Source organism: Stegodyphus dumicola, chromosome X1 (assembly GCF_044657685.1).
Source record: "Stegodyphus dumicola isolate Sdum_Otavi_A_Nest chromosome X1, ASM4465768v1".
Taxonomy (NCBI): Eukaryota; Metazoa; Arthropoda; class Arachnida; order Araneae; family Eresidae; genus Stegodyphus; species Stegodyphus dumicola.
Window position 1 is genome coordinate 38,074,258 of NC_140780.1, and position 12,739 is coordinate 38,086,996.

Here is a 12,739-nt window from a genome sequence, read left to right on the forward strand (position 1 = left end):
ATGCATCTCTCCCCTTGGTTTAATAGCTCTCGAGTGGTCTTCCATAACTAAGTAAATCAAACCATTTATTTATGTAATTTGTGCCACTAAGTTTTAACACTGAGGCTTGCCCCAATTAAAAACAATATCTTAAGTGTATTTTTCATATTTTTAGTTATACATAATATTTTCTACATACAAATAAAAATTCAAAATCTCACCAAATGTAAAATTTTTTGTTATGCCATCTTATAATATTTTATTTTATGCTGCAACAGTTTTATTTAAATCGCGGTCGATCATCTTTCTTCAGAAGAATTAGCTGCTGAGAATTAATATATCTTAAACACTTTGCTTCGGAACCTTTTTAGTAAGTGAGAGATATTTTGAAAAGTCAGCAAGGAAAATGTTTATTTATTTTGAATGTTAAGTATCTTCTGTCTGCTAGAAATAAAATTTGTATTTCTTATATTCTCTTTATTGACATACGGCCCTTCTTCTGACATACGGCAAGTGGTACACAACGCAAAATGTCTCCGCATCCGACTCCTTCCCCGAAGTCCAACTATTTGCGGGGGCATTTTATCCCCCAAACCTAGACCGAAAACTTTTCAAGCCGCTCGGCTGATCCCTTCAGTAACTTGCTAGTTGGCGAGTGGTAAGTAATGTGGTAACCCTGGCGAGTGTATAGTCTAGTCGCGGTTCAATCGTAGTTTTCCCTGGTCACAAGCGAAACGGTGCGACGACAGCTTGCAGTGCAAACAGTGTTTGTTTGTAATCGTTTCGCTTCTGATCACAGGATTATATGCTTCAAATCATTATGCACGCTGAGTGTCAGCTAAGCTTCATTTAATCTCCCCCGTTCCGTAGCTGATTTCAAGAAATCTGGCAGTGATGTGTGATCTGGATACCTGATCATGATGGATCTTCTCGCTTGCTCTTGTAAATCGCATACTTATTAACAAGTCCGGCGTGGCCTTGAAAGAACACGTAAGCCTTTTTTAAGCTTTTTCAAGCATTTTATAAAATGTTATTTTTTTTTTTATCCATAATTTATTTAAATAGTCTCCTTAGTAATTCCTGCACAAGGAAAATGACACTTGAAACATAAGCTTATTTAGCAGCTATGAAAAAAACATACATGTAAAGAAAGACCCACTGCCTTAAATTTTCAAGTTTTAGTCAGTCATACCTTAAGTTTCATTCATACTAAACATACACACTCCTCTCTAAATAAAACTTGAATATTTAAGCTGATTTAAAATATATCATTCCAGCCTTTAAAGGAAATGGAACGAACAGCAAGTGGTATTTAAATACATTATGTTTTACCTGTAAAACTTAATAATTAACATTTCACTTTCATAACCCAGGAAAGAAATAATTCGATTTCAAGTTACCCCAGTTTTATCCTACATAAAGAGAAAAAGTTTCCGTTTTTAAATAACATGAACTAAATTTCATTTACTGTATCCGAGAGAAAAATTAAATATAAAATTCACGTGCGGTTTTAAAAAAATAATGATATTCAGATTTAATATGAGGCATTTTAAAGAAATCGCCATTTCTTATTCTTTAAACTAGTTAAAGGACACTTATTTGTTTAAAATCTATTTAAAGCATATTTATTTATAGTATGCTTTAAATAGGCTTTTCCTAGCCTGTTTTCAAAATATACAGCATAAAAGCATATTCTTGCAAAAACATTTTACTTAATATTCGTTAGTGTCGTTTTTGTTAAACTTCAAGGTCTTTCAAATCATCATCTCAGCGAATATTAATTTTTTTCATTAAAGACAAAAAGGGACAAATTAACGATTAAAGACAGTAAAACTCGAAAATATCCAGCTCTCACCATCTGGAATCTGTCGACTTACTCTTCATAGAAGTATTAAGAAGATTAATATTCGTAAAATCTGGCTCCCTCGCCTCAAAAAATTTAATTTGAAGTAGAATTAAATAAAACATAAATTTTATCCCTTCCCCTCTCCCAATTTGGCGTTTTACATTAACTTATTTCTTTTTCATGCAAACGTAATATTTGTTAACAGATATTTCATTTAGTATGCAAGAGATAATATGCTTTACTAATATTTATTATATTATATGTGAAAACTAAGTTCTAACCTTCCTACTTATGTAAGATGTAAATAGTTTTCAAGATCTAATACATAATAAATACAGTTTTACTGTTATTATATAAGTATTGTTAAGAATATAATTAAAAGTTAGTATTTTGAAATGAATATTTGTCTAAAATTCTGAAATAATTAACTTATTTGTTTCTAATAACACCGAACTGACAAAAATCAGTAAATTTTAAATAAAAGGGTATAGTACTAAGAATCATTGTTCTTATCGTGGTAAAATTATAAAGTACATAGTTTTGGCCCAAGGCGATAGTTTCCGGAGTACCTTTGCAAATTAATGCAATTACCTCCACAACTTCGTTAAGAGAACTGAAGTAATTAAGAATAAGCAATGGCTAAAGAGTGTCAAACAAAACCGTTAGGGGTTTAACGAGGAAGAATTGAATAAGTAGTCGGGAAGAATTGCTCTGGTGTTGCTTTGTATAACAAAGCACTTTACATGTCCTCAGAACTTGTTAAGAAGGATTTTAAATTAAAAAACAAACAAAACAAAATACCAAGGACACTAGAAATAGAATATTAGTGTTATGCTTTTATTTTCCACTTCCTAAATTATCTAACAAATAATTTCCTTCCAAGGGGTTTTCAATTATAGTGCTTCCAACAAGTGATAACAGTAAACTGGAACTTCAGGCTAAATATTAAATTACTTTCTTATTCATGAGATTGCATTTATAGAAAATTTAACCAACTCTCCTATTTTTGGGGAAATATCCCATTTAATAAGTGCGATTTGGTAAAAATAGAATTAGGCTCTAGGTTCAATTCGGTTCAAATACGAGTTCAATTCACTGAAGATACAAATTTTTCAAGTTTCTCGAGGCTTATACTTCATTATTAAGCTTAATTTTAAATAAAAAATAACCAGTAAATTTTTTAAATTTTGTTAACACACAAATTATGACTGATTAATTTTCAGTCAGAGACTCAATAATTATTTTTCTTATATTCCATTTATAACGATGGATCTTCATGCTTCAATTCTTACCTTTAAAAAAATGACGCGTTTGTATCAGTATGTTTTTTTAAAAAAAAAAAGAATTGTACGATATATATTAATTAGCAGCTCTGAAACATTTCCAAATATGTACCTGCTGTTTACGTTTACAGCTTCAGGCAAAATCAAAGAGCATTTCATCATAAAAATTACACTTTGAATTTTTTTCTGCCTTGAGAATTTGACGCAGGAGAAAAGGGGTGTAAGACCCTCCGCTTTCATGACCTGAAAGACCATCAGTAAAAAATGGGACGACGCTTACTCGCATCTAATCGAAATTAAGCAATCCAATGCTATCCCAACTGTTTCTGTCACACATACACAGAACCAAGTTAACTACAAACTTATACTTCTTAAGAACTGATAAAAGCTTATGCAATTAATAATCACCATCTATTAATTTCAGCTAATTTACCACGATATTAATTTTAACATTTATGTTACCTTTTGTCTTTTATGTTGAGAAATAAAAAGTATATCTAACAATAAATGGAAGAATTCTAATGAAAAATTTAATATTCATGAAATATAACTGCAAAGTTTATGATGTTATAGAATTAGAAGAAATCTTAGCTATGCATTACTAAGAATAATCAGTTTTTAAGTTGTGTTAGATAAACTATAATGATCAATTTTACTTGCATGATTTCAATTAATTAAAACTCTGTGTCATACATCCCAGAATCAAAAACATTTAAAAATTTTACAAGGAACATCCCTCAGAAATTTCAGTTGTGAATTTTAATAGGATCTAACATCTTTTAGTTAAAAATTTTCTTTGGAAATTCAGATCATAAATGCGGCAGACTGCTTCAAAAGGAAATATATGAAATTATTATGCAGTTTGTATTGCAAAATAATGTGACTAGCATTTTATAATTTACAATTTTATTTCAGGTTAAATAATAAATATGATATACTGCCTAAAATTTCATATATAGTTATTGATATTTGAAATCAAAATAAAGTGTATTGAACCAAGTGAAGCTTTTCATGATAGTAACCACTAATTTATCACTGGTAATTAAATGTTTGTTCACTTTACAACTGAAATAATGAAAGAGTATTGGGCATTAAAAAAAAGACAACACGAAGGTAATAAGCAAAGCTATAATATAGAATGAAACTAACAATATTGCACATTAAAAATGACAGAATGAACGGCAGACTTAAAACAGTAATAGAAAAACTGTCCATAATTGATGGTAACATTCAGAGCAATTAATTATAATGCGCAACTCAGTAATAAACTTAAATAAAATACTAATAACAACACAACAAATTAAATATATTAAAATTGCGGAAAGGATTTTACGTTTAATTTTACTACAAGTCTATTAATTATTTTTAAATACCTCGTTTTTACGAAAATTTCAATCTTCAAAGGTAACATGTATAGAAACAGAATATTCTGTTATCACAGACTGCAATAATATAACTGAATTCGTTTGCAACAAGTAGTAATCAAGAAGCGAAGTTTTCTCATTATAACAGTCACTCGCTAAATCCATCGCAAATTAAAAGTATTCTAGAATTTGTATAAATTATAATCTTCAAGACATTTTTCACAGCAGAACAATGATCTCTTTGTATTCAAATTCTATTACATATTTTGAGCTAAACTGGAGAACTTCTCGTTTTATATTATCTTCCTTATAACCGAGTTTGACTGTTTTTGGTGTAGCAATAGTACCTGAGGTTAGGATAAAAATGCAAAACCAAAATTATTCTTTCTTTTTAAACCTGCATTAATAAATTGGACAATCAGATACAATGCGCTGAAGCAGTCATCTCAAAAAGCTTGTTAGCGCTTTCTTCCAGTTTTAAAAGTATATGGGAGGGGAAGAGGATTGGCGTGTTTGAAGTCGAGTTTGTTAACCGATGAAGCTTAAGAGTTCATCCATCACGATTATCATTCCTTTCTTCTTTTGTTTTACACTTCAATTTCAGAAGGAATTTTCTTCAGGATTTCAAAGATGATTATGAAATAAAAGAAGATGTATGCCCTTATTATTTTGTTGAAGTCGAAGTTTCTTAATTTTTGGATAAAAATAGCTGTCGTATTCTTTAGATAATTCAGAACATTATTAATGATTAGAAAATGTTCTAAAAATTAATAGTCAACACTGCGGGTTATCTTGAAATAATCTGCTTAATTATCACTGAATATTGATCAAACTGATCATCGAAAGGAAAGGTTTTAAAATTTCGAATATGTTCTCCATTAATGCAATTATATCAAATGCGTCATTCTGATAATTATAAATCATTCCTTTAATTACGTTTTTATTACATGAAATACGTTTCTTTAAACGTCATTCTCAAATCAGCATCTTTATCTTTACAAGACCTCACCAGAGACAGATGGGTTAAAACCGCTGAACACTGGGAGTTCGATCTCAGAAAAACGGGATGCCTGCATAATTGGTTTTCGTGGTTCTCGCCATGTGTAGCGTGAAACACGAGCTAGCTCCCCTTAAAAAGGTCTCCACGAAGTCATCCATTAGACAGATAACTCTCATGTGTTTTGCCATATTCGAATAATGTAACCTAACGTTATCTTGAAAAATTTATCAACGAAGATTTCATACAGAGATAATTTACTATACATTTCATTTAAGTGTGTTACAGCATAATTAAGATTTCAGAGCGTTAGCATTATGCTTATGTGCTAAAAACTATCCTAAACATCGGCAATGTGTCTAGGATAATTACACAAGGTATTTTTGACCCTTTTAAATATTTTTTCACTTCTATTTATTTATCTGTTTTATTTCGTAACCATGCCCCATCCAATGCATTTATATTTCACCGTATTTGTAGAACTTTCAAAGTTTTTAATATATCCCCAAAATCCCATGCACTTCAAAGACAGAAAAACACTATTTCTTCAGATTTTGTGACCCCTCTAAAATTTTTATTATCTTACCTTTGGCAAAGAGTCTATTTTTAACAAAAGGAAAAAAATGCCTCTTTGTCTGCAACAGGGAAAGTAAGAGGAAAATTAATAATAATAATAAAAATAATAAAAGTCTTCTCTTAAAGCTACTTATTCAACATTACATTTTTGATGAAAGTAATCGGTCTAAAGAAATAAACTCCTAAAAGAAAACTGCGACAAAAAAAAAAAAAAAAAAAAATTGTGCGGTTTTAAGAATTTCGCTCAAATTGATATAATTTAATTAGTAGTTACATAGCTTTTGAAAACATACACTCCTAATGTTAATCATTAATTAATGTTATAATTTAATTATATCAATTTAGTTTTTAGCCAAGATTATGCAGCCTCTTTAAATTAAAGTTTCTGTGTCCATTTAAAAAGATTTAGCAAATCTTTGTATAAACTTTTGATGCACGTCAATGGGTTATATATTTATTTGCATACGGCAAAGTGCACGAGTGTTATTTGCTTAAGGGATGCCTTTGAGGACTTTCTAAGGAAAAATCAATTATATTACGTCACACGGTTATGGGTTATTCAATTATGGCAAAGCCCACGATGGCTATCTGCCTAAGGGGAGGGATGCCTTCGTGGAGGACTTTCTAATGTAAACTGGCTCGTATACACGTTACACATGGGGAAAGCCACGAAAACGCCCATGCAGCCAGCCCGTTCGCGGGATTCGAACCTCGGACCGAACTACCAGTGTTCAGCGTCTTTACCGCTCGGCCGCTGATGGGCTCGTTACACAAAGGGACAACCGGGAAAAATATCTAAGCAGCTGATCGTTTGCCCAGGTCGAGCTCGGACCGAACTACCAGTAATTGTTATAGCCGTATGTCTGTACAAATCCTGTATCCATATGCCTGTGCATCTATTGCGTTTCCTTAATGGTATCAGTTCTTTAAAACCATACACATTAAGTAGTTGTTCTCGTGTCCATATTACATGGAAGATTTTTGGCCAGAGTCTACTCGAAAGACATATTGAACTTCTATTTTACACCCCAATTTTGAGAGAAAGTACATCGGGGGTGGTCCAGGGGGTCTTCCACCCTTTCCCCTTCCACCAAACCACACGAGAAGACTTTCGGCTCGCCGCATGTTTAGAGTGGCCCCATGCCGCACGGACATTATATACTTACAAACATCCATATCTTCTCCGGGATTTGAGCCCGCGTGTTTCGGTATCGCAGTAGGCTTTCCTAACCACGTTACCTTCTAGGCGGCATACACATTAAGTAGTTGCTATGTGAAATATTACTTCAATATTTCTTAATACTTACTTCTTCATTGAACAACTTTAATATTCGATTCAGATCAAAATTAGGAACTAATGTACTTTGGTAGTTCACATCAAGAATTTATAACTTGTTTTCTTAAAATTAAGGATGGCAAAATATGTTACATTATGCCAATTTCGAAATCTTATAACTGTGTCAGTTTAAAGCAATACCAAACGGTGGGAAGAAAATTTGCTCTAATATTATTCTATTTTAAATCACGAAGCATGCCTACTTGTGCTTTCATTTAATAAAGAAAAATTGTTCTATCAATTCTTAATATGCCACTCAAAGAAATTTTTTATTTCAGTATAAGCTTGCATAAATTATATAAATAAAGAAGGTGGCAGTTTTATTGGAATGAGAATTTCTGTTATTATTTTCTCAAATTTTAAAGGATCGTCTGAGATTTTGGGAATACAAAAAAATTCCGTAAATATCGAATGAAAAAAAAAAATGTTTTTACTATTACTGTTCAATTTCTGCTAGTATTTTTATCTTATTTATTTACTGTATTTATAAACAACTTTAATCTTTCATACTAATTTACTCGAAAAAACGCATTGAAAAGTAATCCTATTCCAAAATGTAAATCAGAACTTAGTTCTGAATCATTTCTCAGGTTTCTTAAATTTCTGGAATAAGATAAAAGCATTTTAACAAAAAATCAAGTCCTCTTCCGTTATTTGTCAATACCGAGAGACAGTTCCAGAGCCGAATGAAACTTCTTAATTTCAAAATAAACTATTCAATGAACAAAATCTGTGCATGTGGAGAATAATTTAACGAAACGCCATCTACTAAAAATAGAAATTTGTTGGTTTAATGGAAAACGGCAGAGAGCACGAAGTCTATCTCCGTAAAGGGAAGAAAGCCTTCATCATGGTCTTTCTAAGAGAAACTGATTTATGTTAACGTTATACATAGGGAAAATTATGAAAACACTCATGTAGGCAGCTTATCGAGGGCTGAACCTGAGTCATAATGCCAGTGCTTAGTGGTTTTATTCACTCGACCACTCTAGGCCTTTAATTAGAAATATTCATCTCACGTAACGACGTTGATTGCACTATTCATAGTTTGAAATAATTTATAAATATGAGTTTCAGTATTAATAATGTATTCTATAATGCTTCTTTAGTTCCAAGCTAATTACTTGTGCTCATAGGCATCGAAAGAAATAGAGCAATCTAACTAGGTCTTCTCCCTCATCACGACATTCCTGTGATAAACTTCTGACAAAAATGTAGCAGTTGAGAAAATTCAGGGAATTCAACTATAGATCATAATTTTCCTTTTATATATATCTAGTTTTGCTGTTAAAATTGAGCCAATAAAGAGAAACACACTATTTGAAATTCATTTTTGACTGCAATAAAATGCTTGTTCCTTTATAATGTTAAGCTATGAACCTGAATCTAAAAATTTAACTTCTCTTTCCAATGATATTAAAAAGCTATACAAAAATGCGGAAATATTTGAAGTGAAAGCAGTTTCCTCTCTTTCTCTTTTAGGATAACGTTTACGATATTCGAAAGTTTTAAATGTATAGGATGTCTTAACCATTTCCAATAAATCCAAATTTTTTGTGACTATTTATAGATTTTTTTTTGTAAATATATGAAAGAAAATGCATATTATTCTATGTAAAGTTGCTAATTGCATAAATTTCTTTAAACGTGTAAGCAAATGCCATTGCTTCATTATACCTTAAAATCCAAGCTTTACATAATTTACTAAGTAATCAGTTTCTGAGTTGTTTCTTCGTGTGTAAATGCAATGTTATCAAGGTGAAGACTTCGCAATAATGATATGTGTATTTGAGATGCGTGTTTATTGATGAAATTTTAGTTAAAAATTCATTCAGTTAAATACTGATTAAATTTAGGGTAATTAAAAAAATTGTATCAATTTAGTCGAAAGTATAGAATTTTCAAATATATATAAGTAATTTGTGAAACGCATGCATATTTGCAAATAATAATAAATCTAAGGAAATTCTCAGCTTCACTTTCTATGCAGAACACTCAAAGGGAAGGAAATTTAAATGAACGACTGAATGCCATTTGAGATGATTAGCAGAGCTCAAAATTTTTTTGGCATCGACTCCAAATGAAGTTTAGTAATTCAATGAATTCTGAGATAAAGATGTCAGGAAAGGTCTTTCTACAGAATACAAAATTGGCAATATAATTTGCTCGTTGGTAAAAACGACCGTCTGCTGCACTTCAAAATGTACTAAGATTTTCATCTAAAATCACTTGAGACAAAAATGCTAAATTTTTCAAATTATTAGTGCAATGAACTCTCTCGTGAAGACTAACGCTCGTGAGACTTAAGACCTCTAAGAGTGATCAATATCTGTACCTGATTAAAAAAAAATCTGTACTGATAATTATAATATTCTTCTGTAAGAAACTAGTCTATAACCTGACCTAGATTATTAAATACCATCAAAATGTCTTATTTTTGATGCTAAATTTTTCCAATTATTATTTCCAATTATTATGCTAAATGTTTCCAATTAGAAATGCTAAATTTTTCAATTATTAGTGCAATGAACTCTCTCGTGAAGACTAACGCTCGTGAGACTTAAGACCTCTAAGAGTGATCAATATCTGTACCTGATTAAAAAAAATCTGTACTGATAATTATAATATTCTTCTGTAAGAAACTAGTCTATAACCTGACCTAGATTATTAAATACCATCAAAATGTCTTATTTTTGATGCTAAATTTTTCCAGTTATTATTTCCAATTATTATGCTAAATGTTTCCAATTAGAAATGCTAAATTTTTCAATTATTAGTGCAATGAACTCTCTCATGAAGACTAACGCTCGTGAGATTTAAGACCTCTAAGAGTGATCAATATCTGTACCTGATTAAAAAAAAATCTGTACTGATAATTATAATATTCTTCTGTAAGAAACTAGTCTATAACCTGACCTAGATTATTAAATACCATCAAAATGTCTTATTTTTGATGCTAAATTTTTCCAATTATTATTTCCAATTATTATGCTAAATGTTTCCAATTAGAAATGCTAAATTTTTCAATTATTAGTGCAATGAACTCTCTCGTGAAGACTAACGCTCGTGAGAATTAAGACCTCTAAGAGTGATCAATATCTGTACCTGATTAAAAAAAAATCTGTACTGATAATTATAATATTCTTCTGTAAGAAACTAGTCTATAACCTGACCTAGATTATTAAATACCATCAAAATGTCTTATTTTTGATGCTAAATTTTTCCAATTATTATTTCCAATTATTATGCTAAATGTTTCCAATTAGAAATGCTAAATTTTTCAATTATTAGTGCAATGAACTCTCTCGTGAAGACTAACGCTCGTGAGACTTAAGACCTCTAAGAGTGATCAATATCTGTACCTGATTAAAAAAAAATCTGTACTGATAATTATAATATTCTTCTGTAAGAAACTAGTCTATAACCTGACCTAGATTATTAAATACCATCAAAATGTCTTATTTTTGATGCTAAATTTTTCCAATTATTATTTCCAATTATTATGCTAAATGTTTCCAATTAGAAATGCTAAATTTTTCAATTATTAGTGCAATGAACTCTCTCGTGAAGACTAACGCTCGTGAGACTTAAGACCTCTAAGAGTGATCAATATCTGTACCTGATTAAAAAAAAATCTGTACTGATAATTATAATATTCTTCTGTAAGAAACTAGTCTATAACCTGACCTAGATTATTAAATACCATCAAAATGTCTTATTTTTGATGCTAAATTTTTCCAATTATTATTTCCAATTATTATGCTAAATGTTTCCAATTAGAAATGCTAAATTTTTCAATTATTAGTGCAATGAACTCTCTCGTGAAGACTAACGCTCGTGAGACTTAAGACCTCTAAGAGTGATCAATATCTGTACCTGATTAAAAAAAAATCTGTACTGATAATTATAATATTCTTCTGTAAGAAACTAGTCTATAACCTGACCTAGATTATTAAATACCATCAAAATGTCTTATTTTTGATGCTAAATTTTTCCAATTATTATTTCCAATTATTATGCTAAATGTTTCCAATTAGAAATGCTAAATTTTTCAATTATTAGTGCAATGAACTCTCTCGTGAAGACTAACGCTCGTGAGACTTAAGACCTCTAAGAGTGATCAATATCTGTACCTGATTAAAAAAAAATCTGTACTGATAATTATAATATTCTTCTGTAAGAAACTAGTCTATAACCTGACCTAGATTATTAAATACCATCAAAATGTCTTATTTTATGTATTAATATAAAATATTTCAATATGTAGGCAATTTGAGAAATGTATTTTCAATAGCAAAGTTCGTTTTAATGGAAATATAATTTTATACATTTCTGAAACAGAAATTTTAGCCTTATCTAAGCGTAGAGTAATTCATCTTATAAACTTTCTTTGCGATTTAATACGTTTTAAATTATTCCTCAGTTTCCTAAACTGCTTATATTACTTTCTCTATTTCCTATTTATGCTACTGGCATGCTATACAAATCGATCATTAACTGACGCTGAGAATACGACTTTATTTCATTCTTTCTTTATTTATTTTTTACTTTTGAAGTTGTGGAGTCATTAAATTTATCGAAGCAGGAAACATGAAAAATGTGTAGTGACCATGCCTGGATTCGGACTCCAGTTGTCCCAATCGCGAGCCAATCATGCTTCCAATTATACCTCGAAGGTAATTATTACATCACTAACGAGAGAGAAAGTACCTTTCAAGGTAATTGTGTATCTCTCGGGTTTATTTCAGGATTGAAAACTCAAGTGTATATGCGTGAGATTTTATATTTAAATTTTGAGAATCTTGGATTAATCTAAATTCTTAAGATTAAGAATGTCTTCAAAGCACTAAAGAAAATCATTAAACTCAGTAGTACGATTAAAATTTACTGAAGCTGCTGCTTGTGATCTGTCACAAAGAACGTTGACAGAAAAGTGTTTGATAGATAGTTCGTAAATAAGACGTTTTTTTTTTTTTTTTTTTTTTTTTTTTCATGGAATTCAGATTGTTTTAGGAAAGGAAGACACGAAAGACAAAAAACAACTTATGTGGATCAATATTTTAGTAAATAGCAAGTATTTTCAAATTATTGAACAAAATTTACAACGTAAATTTTATATAATTTTTCTAGCATTTCATCTTCTCTAAGAAGATCGCCTCATAAGAAGAGCAAAATCTTTCGGAACATGAGCAGTCATCTTAGAAAGGCCTCACTGCATTTCTATTAATATTCAAATTTTAAAAAAATATCCTATGATAGAAAGCGGCTGAGACGTAAAACGTACTTTTTATTCAGCTTTCTTACTGCATTGTTAAAATTACTGTATTTATACAGAAACACGAACTGCATGTAAATAAA

The 12,739-nt window shown here is 30.4% G+C and overlaps 1 protein-coding gene across 1 annotated transcript in view; it reads left to right on the forward strand.

Moving 5' to 3' along the window:
• The first annotated feature begins 664 nt into the window (after positions 1–664).
• The window catches only part of LOC118186510 (uncharacterized), a 157,914-nt gene continuing 145,839 nt past the window's right edge, over positions 665–12,739 (forward strand). The window contains exon 1 of the mRNA XM_085807154.1: positions 665–969. The gene's annotated coding sequence lies outside the window, so the exon portion shown is untranslated. The remainder of the gene's footprint in view (positions 970–12,739) is intronic.